At 35.6% G+C, this 21,753-nt stretch overlaps 1 protein-coding gene across 1 annotated transcript in view; it reads right to left on the bottom strand.

The window, feature by feature from the left end:
* The window catches only part of LOC140746964 (uncharacterized), a 74,534-nt gene extending 53,203 nt beyond the window's left edge, over nucleotides 1–21,331 (bottom strand). The window contains exon 1 of the mRNA XM_073079163.1: nucleotides 20,937–21,331. The gene's annotated coding sequence lies outside the window, so the exon portion shown is untranslated. The remainder of the gene's footprint in view (nucleotides 1–20,936) is intronic.
* Between the last annotated feature and the right edge of the window lie 422 nt (nucleotides 21,332–21,753).

The following is a 21,753-nucleotide window of genomic DNA, read 5'->3' as shown; positions in this document are numbered from 1 at the left end:
AGTTTGAGGCCTACAGTCCCTCTACCTGTGTCATGCCCGGACTATTACATTCCTCACATATTTTGAGCTTTCCAGGGCCGGATTTGGAGGTGTCAAGGCCCTGCAACGAAGGAGTGAGGGCCCTTACTATTTGCGGATTTAAAAGGAGTTTCTGCATCAGTCTTTTAAAAAATAAATGTGAAGAAATAAAATTATTTTAACACTGTAAAAAGCTTATAATTTGCTGACTCGTCGTGATTTGAATTATTTCGTGGGGTAGGTACTCTATCGCCCTGTCTCGTGAAGGCTTTTTTCCGTCGTATGGAGGCCCCGCTTGCCGTCCCCTAAGTCCGGTCCTGGCGTCTTTGCATTTATCAAAAGATTTGGTGCTTGTACAACTGTCAAATGTATTAAGTCGGTTGCGATACTGGGTTATCGAAAAAAATCTAAAACATTTTGGTCCCATTGTTCAAAAAGGTACCATACCTGTGGTGCGAATATCAATTACCTGTCTAAAATGCCTGCATGTTATCTGTTCGTTTTAAAGAAAGTTGTTTTAACTATTGTTCTTCGTATGGCAGAAGACAACAGGTATGTAGACCGCTTATTATTAAGTCACCAACTTCTATGGACCAATTTCAAGCTTTGGCACCGAAACAATCAACAGTAGTTTTATTTGAAGTAGTTAAATTATTTTTTGAAGTTTTTCTTACATAAAGCACCATAGTATCCTGGACTTGCCTTAGTAGCTTCTTATTCATAGTACTTATCATTAATTTTATTGAACGAAGTGTATAAGATAATTCAACCATTATTGTTGATAATATTTGTCCCTGACAAATGCGCATCAGATAGTTAACAAACTAACTACCATCAATAAAGCTTCTTGTCATTTAGCTTCAAAATTGACTATTATTAAAATTCCCGTCATCTATCTTATCTTTTACGAAACCAACATTACACGGTATTACTTTGTATTCTTACAATGATAAAGATTCAGTAATTTGCTGTCATAGTCTTTAAGCGCGATAATCCAATAAGTCATGGCCGTTTGAGAAACGACCATTTGAAGTTATTTTACACGTTTTTTCTGTTCCATGATTTTACATGATAGCTTTGATGAGTAAAATGGAAAGATACTTCACTGTCTTAAAATTGAATCACAAAACGCTGATTTGTCAGTTATTTTTTGAATTCTTGACGAATCAAAAACAATTTAAGAAAAAAACTACCTAAAATAACCAATACTACATAACTTACGTAATAGATTAAGTATTTCAACCATTTTAGGGACATTTTAGAACGCAGACGTGGCAAAACTTTATTTATGCTACAATTTTATATCTCAAAACTGGTAACTTTTTTGTTAGGAGTGATCAATCTATGTATTTTACTCATCTAAACATGATAGCCGCACAATATCAACTTCGAAAACGCATTAGACTAGAGAAAGACAGTGGTGACATCATCATTATACTAACTTTTCCTTATATAATGCGACGTCATCTCATTTGTATTGTAAACAGGAGCGGTCCCAGGGGGGAGGGGGTCACAGGGTTCATGACTCCCCCCAAAACTACCAAGGTCGACTCGCACTTGGTCAGCTTTTTTGTGGGGAAACCTTGCGTAGAATCCTCTCTCTGCTGCGAGGGTGGCAGAGAAGATATGCCAGATTTTACAATAAATAACAACGTGGTCTAATTTACCAAAATTTCCCCTATGACCTAAAATCTTATGCTGTAATTGCGCCTGATCGTAAAGAGACATTTCTTTAATATTCTTCTGCGAGAGATTTTGTCGGAAAAAAAAAACAAATAACAACTTGCATCGATGTCACGGGCGTCACCAATGATCTTGTTACAAGTTAGTTTCCAACAGAAAAACCAGTTCCAATCTTTTAGACATTCACAAATTAATTGCTAGATTCCGTTAGTGTCAGATACGAAACTCAGCGCCGATATCGACCGGTTTTGATTCAAAGAATTTTCTAGACCACTATTTAGAGATAGTTCGCAGGTTGCAATCAACTTACTTGAATTCTGATTCAATTAACTAAAAGATCTGGTCTTCCATTCAGGTCTGTAGAAACTGCAGATATGAATCGAGAAACTCAATCTTAACAACAAAACATCGTGCACAATGACATATCGCACCACAAATGGCTTTAATGCTTGTAATGCAACATTGTATCTCAGTATGGCGAAGCTTTCTGTACCACAGTTGCGACAAACGTAAAAACGTGATCATTGTGCGCCCGTGAAAGGTCGGAAAGGTTCGGAAATGTAACAGCGTATAACGCAATGCACTAGCTAGTGACCGACCGTTTAGCTGAAACAAACCTTCGGTATCCTTCCTAGTTCGGCCGAAACCATAATTTTTAGAATTATGACAATTTACATACTCTTAGAAGACCTCTATTACTTTATATTTTTTTTTTGGTCAAAACTGCCGAAACCGAAAATTCCGTCGGTCATAACGAAGATTGTGAAGGTGGTAGAACCCTTTGTGGCGGCACCACCGCCACACCTATTTCTACCTAATAATAGCATTGTTAGGCGCTGCTGTGCTCCGGTTTGAAGGGTGTGGTAAGGGAGACAGACTTTTCCGAGGCATTCCAGCTTAGTCCTCAGGGGTAGCGGCGCATCTGTGACCGACCTCAGGTAGGAATATCTAATCCTATCTGGGGTTGATTCCAGATGTCCATGGGCGGCAGTAGTCACTTACCATCAGGTGGACTGCATGCTTGTCTGCTACTCTTATATTATAAAAAAAAGAAGACAGTCCCTCTATTCAACATTGTAATGCAGCCATTATTATTGCTCATAAGCTAACCGGATATCCATATGCGTTAAAACAGGTCATGCGTTGTCACCATCGTTTATGGTGTACGGACTTACGCACCATTCCTGATTCTAAGGGCATAGGAGCTGTTGCCTAGTTTTTATAAACGGTTTTATAACCGTAAGCTGGATTAGTTTAATCTTAAAAACCCTATGAAAACAGTTGATTTTGATATTGGTTTAATTGAGTCATATGCTAATGTTTGGCTATTTCTTTATAACGATGATGAAAATTTGACAAAAAGTGATCGTGAAAATGGCATCAAACTCCAGAATTATTTGGTGTATTGTTATGACCGACAAATGAGAACTGTAATTACAACTGCAGATGCAGCAAATGATAACAAAGGCAAAAGTTATTTAGCCTTTGACACAAATGAGGTCACGTTAATTCATGGTAATGCCGTTGTATAAAATGTTGAAACTAATACTGAGTGAGATATAGCACAGGTCATTTCAATATTTGTATCCAATGTTTATTTCGCGAAGTTATAACATCACATCACATCTTTTGTAACGGTGATGACGCAAACGTTTATCGTGTGTGGACAATTAGCCAAATATTTGTCGAAAGAGTTGTCGCTACGTCATTCTTACGACATATCACGATCGTGTTTTTGCAGTCTCATTGTTGGGGTTCATACGGTTTGAGAACAGAATTCCTTACTGGAAATGCGCTTTGCGTAAAACAATCTCCTTATTCATAAGCTTAATACCATTTAGTATTGTCTTATTCGGCCTTAACATATAAAGGACGGAGACATAACATTTATTCTATGACATTATTAAGCATTTGTGAATAAGAGGAACTTTATGATTGATCAATTTCAATATGTCTCAAGAGATTTAAATTTAGGACTTAAACTAATTTCGTGCAGAAAATATTTTTTTGTCGAGACGACCAAATCAGTTGTTGTTAATATCAATAACAAAGACTTCTTTAACCACAATCTGTAAGCCAACTACTAGAAAAACTTAAGCAGTGGCCCGAGTTCTTGCAACAGGATTAACATTTGACCTCCATAATGGTGTGATAATAAGAAACTCGGGAACAGGGCAAGCTTAGTAGGAAACTAAACATTCAACTTTTTCCATGGTCTTGCACGGGGTCTACAGGTATACAACGGTATCTAATTCTATTTGGTTCAAGAAAACTTGGCCAGTAGCTGTCACCCTTCTATGGTCAATGCATTTTCCTGTTGTCCCGTAAGATTCATTTATTTAGTTTCTTCGCCATATTTTTGGAATATTCCATTTAGAACGTGTCACATTTGACTGACAACTTGTCTAACTACGCTCTAAGTTTGTACCAAGTGCAATAATCTTGAAGACTTACATTAATAATAATAAGATAACACTAATAGTAATCAATCTTTATCAACTTTAGCTTACCATACGTAGAAAATTGACAACTTATATGAGCAAAAATTGACAAATTTCGGTAAACCTTGAATAATTTGGCTAAGCCGCAGATGCAACAAGGTTCAACCTACTCTTAGCTGATATATTAGTAGTCGTGGCAGAAACACGTTTACAATGATACAATCAAACTGTGAAAGAACTTTCGCCTTTCAATTTTACGTACGATAAGATCATAATTCTAAGGTTAAATTCGTGAACCCTGGACACTTTTTACCTTGATTAATTTATTACATATTTCAATAACAATTATTAACAAATCTACATATAAACAAAAAATAAAAACAAACATGTAAAAACAAAAACATACTATACCATACCATAAAAATATCACTATTGGTGTGTTTGGGGAAATTTCCAAAGACGCTGGCAGCATTTCCTCTGTGAATAGCTATAGCAATGTATTGAGCTAAATGCGTGCCAGCTCTTGGGTCTACAGAGACGTCGACCAAATACTTGATACTTGGATGTCTTGGTCTTGTGAGATGAGATTTTCGTAAGACCAAAGCTATTACAATGATATTTTATGAAGGTCAGCAACAATGCTACGGATGTGATGTGTAATGTTCATGTACTATTGTTTAGAAGTTAATAGTGCATTTGCCAAGCTTCTCAGAGCACTAGTAAAGGTAAATTGGATTAGTGCGCCAGTTACAACCATGTGGACATGCCAAGGTCTCTATATACTAATTTATTTCGAAGTAAGCCGAAGCCAACAAAACAGGAGTAAGCAGTGATTGTAAATGATATTGGTTGTACTTATAATGTTTGAGGTATTATACTTCCGATTAGCTTGTACTACAATTGTAGGCTATAAATGTAAGTACTGTAATCGTTTGCACACATTTGTTTGCTTCATAGAAATGCTAATGATTTAGGTAGGTATTGTGTTCGAGTCTTCAGGCTGTGGTAAGGAATATAAAACTATTACAAAGGTTATTATAACTTCTCAGTATTAATAGCATATTTGATTTTGAACTCTGAGTCTAGCTAGGGAACTGTAACAGGAGATATTGTAACTACATAGCTTCTCAGTATTAAATGCACATTTGTTTTTGAAATCGATAGAAACTGAAATTCTTTAAAAACAATTCCATGGGCCGTTGTTACCACAAATTACTAATTGGATTAGATACTCTTTGATTCTTCTATAACAGATTAAGTGAATAAAACGTCAGTTTATTTATGTTATCTTATCACTTTGTTTGGTAATTTTGAGGAAGCCTTGGATAAACATCGCAACCTTCATCTACACAAATTTTACCGTAGATTTTTGTCAATATGCTGGCTGATATAGATAAGCCAGGAACACCTTTTATTTTCATTTAAGTACAAATATCTGGAACAAAACGATTGATGATGTAATCCCCAATCAATTATCGTTATGTAATTTAAGGTTTTAATTAAATTTATGCTTCATTATACGAGTAATATAATTACAAGCTACATTTTGACACTTTCCTTTCGCCTTTTTGAACACCAACTTTTATCTATCAGATCAGCAACCTTAGTGATCCACAGTTGTGAATAATTATACGATCATGCAACTCTGAAGCAACCCAAAATTGGGTATCACGATCGATGGTCCAATTAGTTACCTGTCAGGGCACAGCCTTGCCATCAACAATCATGCAATTATCCGACTCGTGAATCGTCCAAATCATGTGTTTATTTAGAACGAGATTTCGAAACATCTTGCGCAATTTCGATCGGAATCGTGATCCGTCGAACCCTGAATAGGAGGTAATGCGTGGCCCAATTCGACACATACGCCTCGGAGGTATGTCGCCGGCGCCAAGTTTTGACACCGGAATGCTCAAGGCTGTGTGGTAAGCATTGTTCAAATCCAAATAGATTAAACTTAGGATCGGTCAAGGAAGTGAGGTCTTGCCATACCTAACGAATGTCGTACATAGAAAATAATTCATGTTCATAATAAGGAATTCGGTTTGATTGGTTTACCGCCGTTATTAATAATCAATCTATCCAAGATTTAGTTTCCAAAGATCGAAATTTATTTATTTAATAAGGTTTGCCAACAATTGTTACACGAAATGTATTATAAATAATTACAAAACAAGGGTCTTATGCTACGTGCACAACCTATTACAGGCAAACATGTGAAATTTGACAATGTCAAAAAAAAAAAAAATGATAAATGGCAACGTTTGGTAGGCAACAAAATGGAGTTAAATGGACGGATAGATTATTAATAAAGGGTTTTATGAAATTGTCAAATGTCATCTGTAATCTTTCGTAGATAAAACATTGGATCAATAATATGAATATAAATAATAACGGACGTTAAGCACATACGTTTTTTTTTCGATATGATGACATTTTGTGCTGAGTGATTGAAATGATAGACCATAATAAAAATGATAAGAAAATATCGAGACAAGCAAATGGTCTTTAAGCTTGTTCACAGTTATCTGATACAGGTTTCGATATAATAAGTGAAGCAGATTACATTCCTGCGAGTGTTGTAACCTCTGGAACTCATGCGTAGTGAAATATAATAAAATAAAATAATAATTTATTTCACACATGCTTATCATTAGGCATAACAAAACATTATTAACATTTCTTTGTATATTTTCTTTAAATGTATGCAGTTGTTGGTGCCATCCTAGTAAGCATTTAAAAAATGCCTGTAGGAGAAGGCTCCGCTCTTCCATATCTTTAACCGTTTGTAAATAAAAATAAGTTTACGAATACATTACTATACAATGTATAGTAATATGAAATGTTGAAACCATAAGCATATCGCAAGGTTACTAAAATTTTAGATAAAGAAAAAGTTTTACATAATTATTTTCTATAGCCAATATAGTTGCAATGTACGTATGTGTAAGCGTGTCAATATTTCAAACTGTGTACATAGTCAACGAAATTCATATGGCCCGGCCTTGGTAATTCCATTGTCTTGGGAATTCTTTGCTCAACGTTTTAACGCGTTTTTGGTTTAAAGTAATGGACTAGGGCCACGGAGGCCAGTATCATTTGAATTTTAATCGCAAAGCCTTCTTTGTTTCTACTTTATACGTCGTTGTTAAATATACCATGTGTCTAACCATTGCAGTCTACTTACTACAAAATTTACTTTGTTACGAATTTGCTAACTTTATTTATAGCAAATTCTAATATATCAATGTTATAACGTCGTCTTTCAGAATGAGAAGGATTAGGTCATAATAATAATATGGGATTCGAACCTCAGATCACTCAATCGAGAGGACAAGTTTCAACCACTAGGCTATCGCTGCTCTTGCTAAGTAGTCACTATTATTTATCTATTCAAGGGTTAGTTAATTTAACTGCTCAGTTTGACTAATTTCGATATCTTATATATTATATTTAGTTTGGTCAGACTAGATGCATTGTTTAAGATTGTAGATTTAAAAGAATCATAAGAAAGTGTTTTTTCCATTCCCTGCTCAGCCGGCCATAACGAAAACGTACGTAGTCATACTCAACAATATGTTCTACGTCATGTTTCAAGATTTTTTACGCAAATGAAACAGACTGAAGTGACAAAGACGCCATAGTGTCCCCCAAGGTTCCACTTTAGGTCTCCATTTGTACTTATTACTCATAGTACGGACCGATTTGCATTTACTACGACTTTTCATTATTTTTAATGGCACCCTTCGAATCGAACAAATAGTTTTTTGCGTTATTGTTACTTACGTTTGTCCGTTATTGCAAAAGTACTTCAATGGCGTTGTCAAATGTATTCATTCATGTCGACTAGCATCTTTTTTCTGACAGAGCTCTCTTTATTTTTGCTTTTGTGTATTTTGTGAGTCATTGTGGTAAGTACACAGTTTCCAAGGTTCTGAACCTGCGCTAGTTGGTTAGTGACTAATGTTGCTTAAATAATTACTGTTTATCACGAACATCATAAACAAACAATTAACTGTTTTTATTTTTTATCATCATCATCAACCCATTACTGTCCCACTGATCGCAAATCGCAAAGCCTTCTTTGTTTCTACTTTATACGTCGTTGTTAAATATACCATGTCTAACCATTGCAGTCTATTCAATTTTACTTTGTTATGAATTTTCTAACTTTATTTATAGCAAATTCTAATATCAACGATATAACGTCGTCTTTCATAATAGAAGGATATGGCCATAGCCCACCGCGCTGGCCAAGTACGTATTGGTAGACTTCACATACCTTTGAGATGTTTTTTTATAAATCTCTCAGATATGCAGGTTTCCTCACGATATTTTCCTTCACCGTTTAGCAAGTGATAATTAATTTCTAACATGATTTGAAAAAATCAGAGGTGCCTGAGATTTGAACCTCGGACCCCTCTATCGAGAGGCCGAGTTTCTTAACCACTAGGCTTAATCTTAATTACCTTTCCTTTTTTTTAAATTACCGCCAATTTAATAATCCCGTTAACACGTCCCTCGTATTGACATAATCAGAATCGACGGAAGTGGTGACGTCACGTCTCTCCCTAATAATTTCACAAAGAATGCGCGCGCGGTATGCGTTGATGAATGAAATATTTCCGTTTGAAATCCAAAACCGTGTGATTGTTCCACATAACAACTGTAGGACTGTGCTTCATAACCAGTTCGTACAATGTTAACGTACTTGACTAAACCGAATATCGCAATATCTCAGTCAGATGTAAGCTTTGTAACTTTTCCTTGTATGACGTTTGTGTTTTTTAGATCAGTGTATCTTAAATTATATTTTCAAATGTTCTTAGAAAATTTGGCACACGACGGCCATATGGTTCTTCGGAATCTAAATAGGGATACGTCATAAAATGTTTGTTCTATTCTAACAAAAGAAAGGTCGTCTTGAAGAATTTATTGCCAAATACTTAAGAACTAAAAAAAATATATTAGCCGTGGTGGGATAATTGTTGTTCAATTATGGCATGAGTGTTATTGCTTCATAGCAAAAGTGACTACTGTCACAAATATGACTTACTGATTTTGATTTTTCTAGAGACTTCCCAATAAAAACTACGCAGTCTTAAAAGTTTACAGAATTTGATAGAATTGAAGCTTATCTCAAAACAACGTATGGGTAAATTTCACAAGATATCTTTATCAATATGGAGTAAAACTATTGAGAATGATACCTCTTGTCTCTTAAGATACATCTGCTGATAACAACTTAAAGCCACAAAAAATGTTGAAATGTTTCCGGTCATTTGTACTAAACTCATTCATAGAAGAACAATTGATTTTAATTCTTCGGTGTGAAGATAACACTTTTTTGGAGATAAAAATTGGTTTTTAGCGATCGACATAGATCGTGGTGTAAGATTAATGTGCCTGTTAAAACATTTAGTACTTTAAAACTTTTAATTTTAGACATTCAAATTACATGTTTTTTAATTGAACTGTGTTCTACACTCACATTGTACACAAAGACACACACACACAAAGATGAACCCACAAACACCCACAAAAACAACACTAACAAACTCCTAACTAAAAATATACAAAGTCGAATACACAGACACCTAGAAAGTATAGGCAAATCCTTTATAATTTGATTTTAAAATCAATTTAAAATTCATCATATTTGAAGTACTTAAGTTGCGCTTACATTCTGAATGTTCTGTATTTTTTTCCAAGAGGTAATATTTAAGTAACTATTCCAAAAATCCTAATTGCTTGCATGCAACTTTTTCCTTTCCTGTTTTAGTTCTAAAGTTCATTCATACACAGACAATACATTATCTTTTAGTATTAACACCAGCAAAGGGTCTAAATCCGGAAAGTTATTGTTAAGAGTCACTTCCTTGTAGATAAGACTACCACTTCCTTGTAGATAGAACCATGGGAAATGTTAGAAATATATTCAAATTATTTTATTATAGTATTATTTTTTAATAATAAGTTCCCATGTATATAGTCACTGGCTGGTACGATTCTATGAGTTAGCATAAAAAAGAAAAGAAAGCGTCTTGACGTTTGAGTTGTATTTTGCGCGGGAATAATAAAAGTTGTAAATTGGTTCAAGAAGTTTGGTATTGGTTCAAGTTTTTATTCCTTCAGAAGGTCGTTCTTATACCTACATAATTGATATTAAAAGTAATTTTTTTTATAATGTTTTATACCATTACTTCTGTTAGTTATGGCCTATTAGGTGTACAATTATTTGTTAAACTTGTATAACCAACGATTACAATACAATTAATGATAAGGATCAGTGATCACAATGAGAGGAAAAACGTGGTATTATTGAATTTAATTAAATTTATATTTTAAAGTAAATAGATATACAATTGGACATAAATAACATTTTGGTGCCAATAACTATGCTTCATAACTGGTATAGACCAGATTTGATCAATATGCATCCCAGATTAGATAAACAGAATGGCATGTGCAGCATAAAAGTTTCTGGGTTCGAGTCCCAGTCATGCCCGTTTCTCGGGTTGGGTACGGGACAATCAAAGCACTGGTGTATTTTCCTTTATTTGTCAGACTATGAATACAGAAAGAAAATAAAAATAAAACATTTAGTTACGTAGAAACTAACATTAAACTTTACACATGATTTCTACACTCACAGCTCTACTATCACATTCCCTGCGTCGTGGGTGCCATGGAAACAGATATATGTCTGCCCGGGGATCGAACCGGCGACCCATTGCGCGTCACACTGGTATGGCGTCTGCCCCGTCACTCAGGTCGAAGTACCGCTCAGTAAACTGCAAAAATATACGCCCTACCTTTAAACACTTCCCAGAACAGGATCCATAGCAGATTTACGACGTTTCCAGCCGAAGCTATCAGTCCGATGGTTATGTGACAATAACTCCATGTGTGTCCATGTGACACAAATGTTTTGAGGCCACCGAAGTCCATAAAGCGAACAATGGTGCAGTCTCACGGGTGTCCTAACGGTGTTTAGAGATGCATTTTGCAAGTACAATTTGATAAATAGTTTGCTTTGTCAAATTTTTGAAAATAATATGTTATTGATTTTAGTTTTGTGTGTTACATTTTTTGTTATTTATATAGAAGTATAGTAAAGGAAGCATGCGGTGCACATGAATGTAAGTAGGTAAATTCGCCCATGGACAACTGTAATTAACCTTGGGTAGATTAGGCCTATCGGGGTTGCCCACGGCTACTGAGGATAAGTTGGAAGTTCTAACTTGGAACGCTTTGGACAAGTAGGTATGTCTCCCTTACCAAACCTTTATAAAACATAGTTCTTGACACTGCTGTTATAAGGCAGAAACAGGTGTAGCGGTGGTGCCTCCGAAGTCGAAAACACGCTTCTACCACCATTGAACTAATTATCAATTTATTTAGCGTAATTAATTAATATATCGGTAGGCCTTCAGCTGAAAAATATACGCAGTCTAAGAAAATGCCTTACAAAATATATTATTTACTTAATGTTACGAAATCGTAGAAATCGATCTACTCTACCAATGACGTAAGCTTAACTGTTTGAAGAGCAGTTTCTAAACCCAATAGCAACTAACGAATCTGAACCTAGTATACTACCTACATACTGTTTAATACTCTGCAGTTTTCTGAGCACCTAGTACTTTTATCTTCTAAAGCAATTATATAATTATAACTATTAATTACAATTATTATTATAAACGTGAATGGGGGTTTGTTTGTTTGTTACATTTTCACGTCTTAACCGGTTGTCATGAAATTTCGTACACACGTTGTCAGAGGTCCAGGAAAGGCCATAGGGTACCTTTTATACCAAAAAAGTACTGTTCCCGAGAGATAGATAAAAACAATTTTTAATAAAGGACTCACCAATCTATCTCATCAATTGAATATTTAATTGAATATATATCTTTAGTTTTTACCACAATAATCAATCCAAGATAGACTAACTAGTCGGAGAGCTCTTATCCCGAGCGAAGCCACACGTAGAAGGTATAATTATCATTAAATGATAATTCCAAAGTCTTCGTATAATGACGTGATGTGAACGAACTTCGGATCAGTAAGATACATTGGAGTCTATTTAAGTATTGAAGCGTGTCCGTGAAAATCTACATAATAATGAACGGAGGCAATGACAGTTAGGGTTGCCAATCACTATTTTTAATACTAAAAAAAGTTAGTCAGTTTTTTTAATAATATGAAAGTAGCAGATGACCTGGCAGATGGCATGATGTCCACCTAATATTAAGTGGCCTATGATGCACATTTGCAATCAATCCCAGGTAAGTTTAGATTCCTACATGAGGTCGGCCATAGATGCGCCGCTAGCTATGAGGACTAAGTTGAAATGCCGCGGAAATGTATGTCTCTCTTATCGCACCCTTTAAACCAGAACACAGCAGCGCTTAACACTGCTGCTATTAGGCAGAAGTCGGTGTGGCGGTGGTGGCGCCGGAGTCGAACCACCGAGAGTTCTACGTTTAAGTTAGCTAAGTTAGTCTCAAGGCATCTGTGATCATCGCTGAAGACTACGAACTACTATTAAAGAAGTGACAACCCTACCAGAAATACAATAATGGCAAAAGCATCCGAAGACAATACCGATGATCGACAGTTGACGTAACTATTATTGTTTTTTGTGAAAATTCCTTTCATAATAAAATATTTGCTGAAGTTTATTGGTTAATGATGTCAGCCTGAGGTACTGATGTCATCACTTCCTATATAACTATAAACTGTTACGTATACCAGAAATTGTAAATTTTAATGTTATCTGTGTAATGTTTCGAATTTGTTTAAACTATTACTTCAATTATTAAATATTTTGAAGTTGGTAGAACCCTTTGTGGTTCGACTCTTGCGGCCATCGCCACTATTTCTGCCTAATAACAGCAGTGTTAAGCGCTGCTGTGATCTGCTTTGAAGAGTGTGGTAAGGGAGAAATACTTCTCCGAGGCGTTCCAGCTTAGTCCTCAGGGATAGCGGCGCATGTGTGTCCTCGGGTAGGAATATCTAATCCTATTTGGGGTTGATTACAGATGTCCATGGGCGGCAGAAGCCACTAGTCATCAGGTGGACTGCATGCTCGTCTGCTATTCTTATATAATAAAAAAAACTTGGCCATGTGTTTTTCTTAACATCACACACCACACAAATAATTAAATCATAGACACATCATATTTTATTATTGTTTTTATGTTTTCGTAATGTCATTTGGCGTAATTTCGCCAAAGTCACAAACGAGGCGAGATCAAAATGAGTCAAAACGAATTCGCCAAAGGTCAGGCTGGGTTAATTTAATGACTAGGAAACTAGCTGATTACTGTAATATTAAAATGTGTGTCGTAAGACAGACTTTTAGGGTTCCGTACCCAATGGGTAAAAACAGAACCATATTACTATGTCTCCGTTGTCTGTTCGTATGTGCATCTGTCTGTCATAGATAGACAGATTTTTTTTTTACAGGGTATGAGGGTGCGGCCGTTACAATAAATGCTACAAATAAAAAATCGTTTATATAAATGGGGGTCGTCATACAATAAACCACTATTTTTCCCTTTTTTATTTTTCACCTTATTTATTGAAACAAGATAGGTATACAGTTTCGATTTTCATAATGCATTTACTTCTATGGCTGTTATGATAACAAATACTAAAAATAAAACAAAATTAATTAAATTTTGGTGGTACGGAACCACCCGTGTGTGAGTTCGACTCGCACATGCCTAATTTTTCCAGACATGACCACATTTCGTGTCATTGACCAATGACCACGAATTTATTTTAACAAGTCACCGCTTGCGGGTACGCTCGCGTGTCGCGTGTAGTTTTTTACTTTTAAGTAGCAACTATCCAAAATATTTTTGAAGTTCAGCTCTTATTATTTCCAGTAAGCAATTTAATAAGTGATATCAGAAACCCACTGTATTCAATTGTAGTGTGAATAAAATAAAACATATAATAGTTGCTCAAACAACAAATTGTACCGCTCTTCTGTCGCTCAAGCAAATTAGACACCCGACTTGCCTGAGCTGCAACAGTTTAAGCAACTATTCGGTAACTTAAAGGATTAGTTGGTAGCTTAAGCAACTTTCGCTTATATTGCTATAACAGCCGATGAGCAGCCAGTCTTAAGCTCTCTATTTAATAGAATAATTGACCGTTATCTATACCACTGAAACTTCTCAGTTTTGCATTCGCGTAAAGGAAGCCTAACGACAGATCATCACGTCCAATAAATATACAGTAATGATTATCTAAACGTGGCTCGTGAAGCCAGTAAATTCTCGGCGTGGTAATTGCACGTTTTCTAATTTTTATTGCTTTCAAGCTATCGAATTACGGGCGTGCAGTTTCGCGCTTGTCCGTTTAGAGGTCAATGGTAGCAATGGTAATAGATAGTCTTGTTTTTAATCTTGCGTCCCAAATGTTGCTCCCTACTTATTACGAGCCGCTATTAACGTCTACCCATTATTGTCCCTGCTGCTGGATTAGGGTCTTCTGCTAGAAAGTGGGGTTGCTATTGTCTACCGGCTGGAAAAGTGCGAATTGGTTCACTTAACACACCTTTGAGAACTCTCAGGTAGGTTTCCGCAAGATATTTTCCTTCATTATAGCAAGTGATTATCTAAATATATATAACTCAAAGGTGACTGACAGACATAGTGATCTATCAACGCACATCCCAAACCACTGGACGGATCGGGCTGAAATTTGGCATGCAGGTAGGTGTTATGACGTAGGCATCCGCTAAGAAAGGATTTTTATCAATTCTATCCCCAAGGGGTTAAAATAGGGGATGAAAATATTACTTCGTAGCGCGAGCGAAACCGCGGGCAAAAGCTCGTTAATTTATAATACGTATAAGTAAATTTGAGAATCAGACGGGTTTGCCTGGGTTTCGAACCTTGGCCTTGGCTGGAATGAGAAGTAAGAGGTCAAGTTTCAAACTATCGATGCTTCTAAATATAGTAACTACTTTAATTTAGTTACAACGCAAACGACATTTTCAAAGAAAGCGATACAACTATCGACATATCTTAAATCAATAAAGTGAATCAATGGCACAATTTTTACCACACTTCACACCGACGCGTGAAGAAAGCTTGCATGGTATCGCAAATGATCGCGATAAATCTCATTAACCGCTGCATGATACATCAACTTCGCATGCTTATCATGGGATGGGTGCACCTGTGGTGAAACTGGGCACGTCACGCATGGAGAAAGTGTACGAAGCGTACCTTGTGACTGGCCCCCAATTAGGTTACGACCTCGAAAATCAACCGCCGGCGGTCTTTTTTCGTTGCGAACCGACGCTCTTCGGAACCGGTCGCTGGCCCATACTTAAACTTAATTTGGCGAGCTATTTCCGTGTGCTCTACGTATAACTAAAGCCTAATTAACAGTGCCACGGTCTGGTCTCTTCGCTGAAAATGAAGGTTTACGTGTGCCCCGCTGGCCATGTGCTGATTGTTGTTAAATGACAACTGGTTGTCCTACTGCTGGGCACGGGAATCCTCTCAGATTGAGAAGGGATATGCCATCCATCGTACTGGCTAAGTGCTAATCTACCAATTCCCATACCTTTGAGAACTAGTTTTTGTAAAGAACTCTCAGGCGAGTAGGTTTGTTCGCAGAGTTTTCCTTCACCATTATAGCAAGTGCTCATAAGTTTGTAATATCTGCATATGTAATTTGGAAAATCGAAGGTGCCTGGGATTAAGTGCTGATAGATAAATTCTAATTGTTTGAAAACTTTATGGAAAATTCTATATGACTTTTCTGGCGAAATTCTAATAAGTACGTACATATTTTGAACAATTACACGGAAAAGGTTTTAATTTTCAATAAATAAAGAATACATGTACCTTTGATTTAAAATTGGCTTGCCAAGGTCAATGTGGATTTTAAAAAGCCAAATTAATACAAACTAATACAAAAATGATAATTATTTTTTAAAGCAACTATAATTTCCGAGACGTGTGAAAACGGTAGCCTTCTAATCATCCGTTAATTTCCGTCAGTCACCTTAACCTTAATACATAATGGCTTCGTTTAATAATCTTATCTATAACTAAATAGGTATACGTATATTTCCTACACCTATACTTTCGAAACGGAAGCAATCTATTGCTTATCTATTTCAAGTGACAAGACGTGAATTTGCGTATGGCTTATCGTCACAGTATTCTAATAACGTCGTCAACAAATTATTGTCCCATTGCTGAACATGGATCTCCTTTCAGAGTGAGAAAGATTTTGAGCATAGTCCGTCTGACTTGTCAAGTGCGGATTGGTGTACTTCAATGAAGACTCAGGCGTATTCTCACGATGTTGTGTTTAACCGTTTAAGCAAATGATAATAAATTTCTATACTATAAAAAATCAGAGGTGCGTGGGATTTGAACTTCGGACTGAGATTTCAACCACTAGGCTATCTTATTCGGTAACAGAGCCTCAAAAAGAAATCGAAAAGCAATACTAAACGATGGCATGTTGCTTGGTTGTACCGATCAGTCATTTTCGACCGCAATATTTCGTGCTAAGGTTCAAACTCGGGATCTCGGGCCCCAAGTCCTGTTCCTCCCGGTCACCAAACAGGATTCCTTTAAACACTCGACCCTATTCAATGGGCCGTTTCTTACATTGTCAGTCGCATGTTATCTGAAGCAAGGGTGCTTTCAAAGGGCCTGTTGTATGCGTTCTATTAGAATATAACAGCGCGAATGAATAGAATGGGCGAGAAATTCTAGTGTATTGGATGCTTTGCTGGTTTTTTTTATGTATAGAATGGGAATGCAGTTTTATTAAGCGGTAACTATCCGCGATTGTCTGTAACAGACTCCAATATCCTATTAAATATCCTCTGAGCACTGAGCTCAGTTTGAGATAACTATTCAAATAATCTTTAAAACAGTTAAATATGTAAAGCGTTTGTGAAAATCCATACAAAGAAGGATAAAACTACTTAGCAACCGTCCACTAACATTATATATCATCGTCATCATCATCACCATTATATATGATGGTATATACTTTCAATCGTACAGTATGCACCACCCTTCCTCCAATACAGGATACGTGCGCATTTAAGAATAAAATATACACCACCATAACGTTTTTCGCTCCAAAAAGGAGCATCATCAGGGTAAGTTGTCTCTACGATGATTAATCATTGAGTACCTACTATTGTAACCGTTATAATCTTAAGAAAAAACTATTGATTGAATGATTAACGGCTATTGGTTGACTACAGACAATAAGAATACAAATCTTTGTATTATCTACTATCTAGTAGTAGAACAGTAACACAATGATAACAAAGAAGGGTAAGACAGACAATAGTTAAGTAGATAGGGGTTGATAAAACTCCATAAAACCCCGGATACCCCTCAGATAAGCTAGACAGATCGACTATAAAGATATAAAGAACATTTGAAACGTGTGAAAGGTGTCAAAGCCCTTCTTGTGGGCGTTGGCGGATGTAGTTTCCACAATATGGATTGCCCTTCGTAATCGTAGTTCTGAGCAACGACATTGTTATGGTTCTTGAATTTAACGGCTGATTTAATGATTAATAAAAAAAGTGGCCCGCGGCTCCCCTGCGTTATACCCAAAGTTGCAGCCCCATTAAAGTGTGAATACTACGAAGATTTCATGGGTTTTAATATTTTTGTACGGAACCCTAATTCTTTTTCTTAAAACAACAGCCAAAATGACTCCATATTCCATATAAAATCAACTATCTTCTAGTAAAAATCGTGTCATAATTGGTTAAACCGTCTCGGAGCCAGAACAAACAGACAGACATTTTTTTATAATTGATTGTTTGTTATAAATATCGTATATAGGTACTTTCATGCCAATTGTATGAATGTGTAGGTACTGGTATAAGTAAATCGGATTTATTGTATGGCTATGTTATTTATAACTAAAATCTTATATATAAAATTCTCGTGTCAAAATATTAGTTACCGTACTCCTCCGAAACGGCTTTACGGATTTTCACCAAATTTTATATGTATATTCAGTAGGTCTGAGAATCGGCTCCTATGTATTTTTTATACTTTTGCCGGGTCAGCTAGAATACTATAAAAATGTTTTAAATATGTTCTTTATAATCGACTTATTGGCATTAAGGATTTAAAACAAACTGAAATTTGACTAACGCACAGCCTGCGTTTTGATATAACAGTATTCGAAAATTCGGACAATATATTAATTACCACACACCTGCATTCGTAAAAGCACGGAGCTTTTAATTACTCTGTTAATTAACTTTTTATATTATGTAAGAGATATTTAAAATAAATACTGAGGCGGAAATTTCCCTGAAACAACAGTTTTACTTGGACAAAATCCACTTAATACCATGATTAGCGAGCTGATAACTGATAATGATAACATGATAATGCAGCCGTTATCACCTTGTTTGCATTTGTAAGTGGCAGCTGCTTTTAACAGTGGAGTCTTTGAGAGCCTGACCATGTACCTATTCATTATGATAGATTAAATTCCTTGCTCTATTGTAGGAACGCTACAAACGGTAGAGTCCCTGAAAGTTTTGTTGATTTGTTATTAAAATTAGGTTTAGCACAAATTTTATAACGAGATTCTTTGTTTCTTAATCAGTATACTTAAACAAAAAATCCTACTTCTTAAAAATATGGCTTATGTCTCCCACAACCCACAACTTAGACGAATCATGAGCACCGCCCGAAGATCATAAGCAGGCAGGAAATTTAAAATTAGGTACTTTCCCTAAATGAAATAAATCGATTGTCTTACATATTAGACGACTCTCGTAGAATCTCTATCTTAATAAACTTATCCTCTCTTCTATATCGCGTGCTTAAAGGTAAAAGGGCCTATAGCTAAGGGTTAATAGGGATTTATGCTGAAAGGGCACATAATTTTTTTTTTTTGCCATTCGGTTTGAAATTATCTGAAACGTAAAAATTTTTTACGTTAAGACAATTAAAGTAATCTATCTAGTCTTACTTTTACGTGGTGCTTTCTCTACAACGATAATTTATTACTCCTATTCAGACTAGGATCTTTACTTCTACTTAGCACATATTGTCATACTCAGGTTGTGACGTAAACAAACAAACCATTACATTATTTGTTTACTGATCATCTCATAAGACACGTCATGCGAAAATAAACTTTGCTTCATAAGAATCGTGTAATATTGTTACAGCAAGAGTAAAAAAAATATTTTTGTCCCAAATTAAAAAACGAATTCACCTCTGAGCTGAGACTCTGAGGTCCGTTCTTTTTTAATAATTTCGTTTCACGGCCTTAATTCCTCTTTTGGGCATAAATTTATTGAATTGTGTTTAGGTCGTCCAAAATTTAGTGATGCGACAATATCAATTAATTGAACGAATGAATTGAACTTTTAGGTGCGCTAATTACGCATGAGTATAAAAACATTATAATTTTATAAGCTTTTTTATAATCTTTAAATACTTTTACTAAATTTTCTGAGGTATTTTTAGTATACCCTAAATACAATCCTTTTTTCGTGCATTAATGTGTCTAATCGAATTGTCTACTTTCGTGAGAGGACTAAAAAGATTTAGGACCGAGATTGAGGCAAAAATATCCAAAATAAATATTTTATATAGCATTATTTATTTGGAGGCTTTTCATAACACCAATTTCAGTCATAAAGCCCTAATTAACCGACATATGAATAATATTAATTACACAAATTTTATTAATTAAAATAATTTATTACCGATTTCACCAATACATAATTAGTGGTAACGGTAACTTACGTATTGGTAATTTGTTTGTGTCAAATCGAGATGCCAATAAATGATTGCAATCTGTGGATAGATTCGCTGTTTTTATCAATACAATTTTTAACGCTGCCAACGTAACTAATTAAGAGTAAATTAAGAATTTTAACTTATGTAAGGTACTGATTTCTTTTTTGTCTTGTTTGTGACTTTTACTGTTTCACGAGGAAGTTAATGAGCTTCAAATCAAGATCTACCAAGGTCCACCTCAGTGACTAATTGTGGTGTTAGACGGCACACCTTTGAGAACATTATCAAATTTTTTTAAACTTCAAAACTATTTTGCCATTTGGCTCCCGTTGAAAACCTTCTTCAATGGAAAAATAAAAATTGCATTTTTTAGACTCGAACCGCGGCTGAGCTCTATCCCAGGGTGATGTTCATATAACTGGGCTGTTAGTTCATATTATACGTAACGACTATTAGGGTCAAATTTCCCTAAAAATTGTGAATCTCAGAAAAAATTATAGGTCTTTCAAAGATATTGTTCACTCACCCATGACTTACCCTTACACCGCTTATCTACATTGGAGAAATATTATTAATTATAATTATCGGACACAAATACTTCGTCCTATCAGTAAACATATTTAAGCTGTGTTTAAGACTTTAAAATAACTGCCAATTTGTAAGTTAGTATGCTAACTTATACCAAATCAAAATATAAGAAACCGTTTGTAAACATCAGCAACTGTGCAGGCTAAGATGAATTGATTTTGATACAACTCACGCAAACCTAGATAATTTAAGTATGAGATCAGAAGTTGAGAATATATCGTTATATGTATAAAAGATAAACACTCAATACAACATTTTGGTATTTAATTTTTTTTAATAAACCCTTAGCCGAGTGGAGTTTAGATATCCTCAATCGAACAAATCTAGTCCCATAATTTTTTTAATTTATAAATATACCTAACATGATAATCTGAACTTGGCTTTGATTTTATCGTTAATAAATAAACGTTTATCTCACCTTGAATATTTCGGCAATCCGTTCAAAGGTAAGCCAACTTTGAATGCACAGTTGAATCACAACACTGGACAGTAACAGTCAGTAGTCCACAGTGAATTTACTTGAAGCTAAAAAATTTGATGCTTGATAAGTATCGAAAAGGACCACCGTACGAAAAAAAGTAAAGTTCAACATTCTCTTCGGAATGCTTACATTTCAACCGCCGTCGCACGGATTTGAAACTTTCAACTTTGTACAACGTTCGTTATGTCACATCACTATAATATCAGTCTGATTGTAAGGTGTAAACACTTGTTACGCACAGTTTTCAATAGTTTTGATTTCGTTGGCTGTCACTGACGTAAGACGCACGCGCCGCACACCCGCGCGTCGGAGTGGCTACAACCAATATGGCGGGCTGGCTTCGCAGGCTTTGGAAAGGAGCGATATCGGACGAATGGACCGAGAACGAACGAATTTAACGTTATGATGTAGATCGTATTGCGTAGATTCAAAGCATAGTTTGGTATGAAAGTCAGTTTGGAGTGAACCGTTGGACCGAGTTGAATGGTCACCGGTTGTTTTGTGTACTTTACCCTATTTAGCGGACTTTCAATTTGAATAATGCATTCAAAGCGCGTCATAATTTCGTTGCAATTCATTTTTGGGTTACTCTTTTTTCTAATAATAAATACTTTACCGAATTCTTTCTGTTTTTTATTTGATCGCAGAAGGTAATGTATTTTCAGTGTATAAATTTATATAATTATGTATGTATGAATGTATGTAAGTCTCGTTCCTTTGTCATACAACCTAAACCGCTTGATCTATTTTAATA

The sequence above is a fragment of the Epargyreus clarus genome, unplaced genomic scaffold (assembly GCF_041222505.1).
Source record: "Epargyreus clarus isolate Ecla_fem2 unplaced genomic scaffold, WU_Ecla_fem_2.2 ptg000014l, whole genome shotgun sequence".
NCBI lineage: Eukaryota > Metazoa > Arthropoda > Insecta > Lepidoptera > Hesperiidae > Epargyreus > Epargyreus clarus.
Note: the sequence above shows the minus strand (reverse complement) of the source record. Positions and strands in the feature narration are given on the sequence as shown.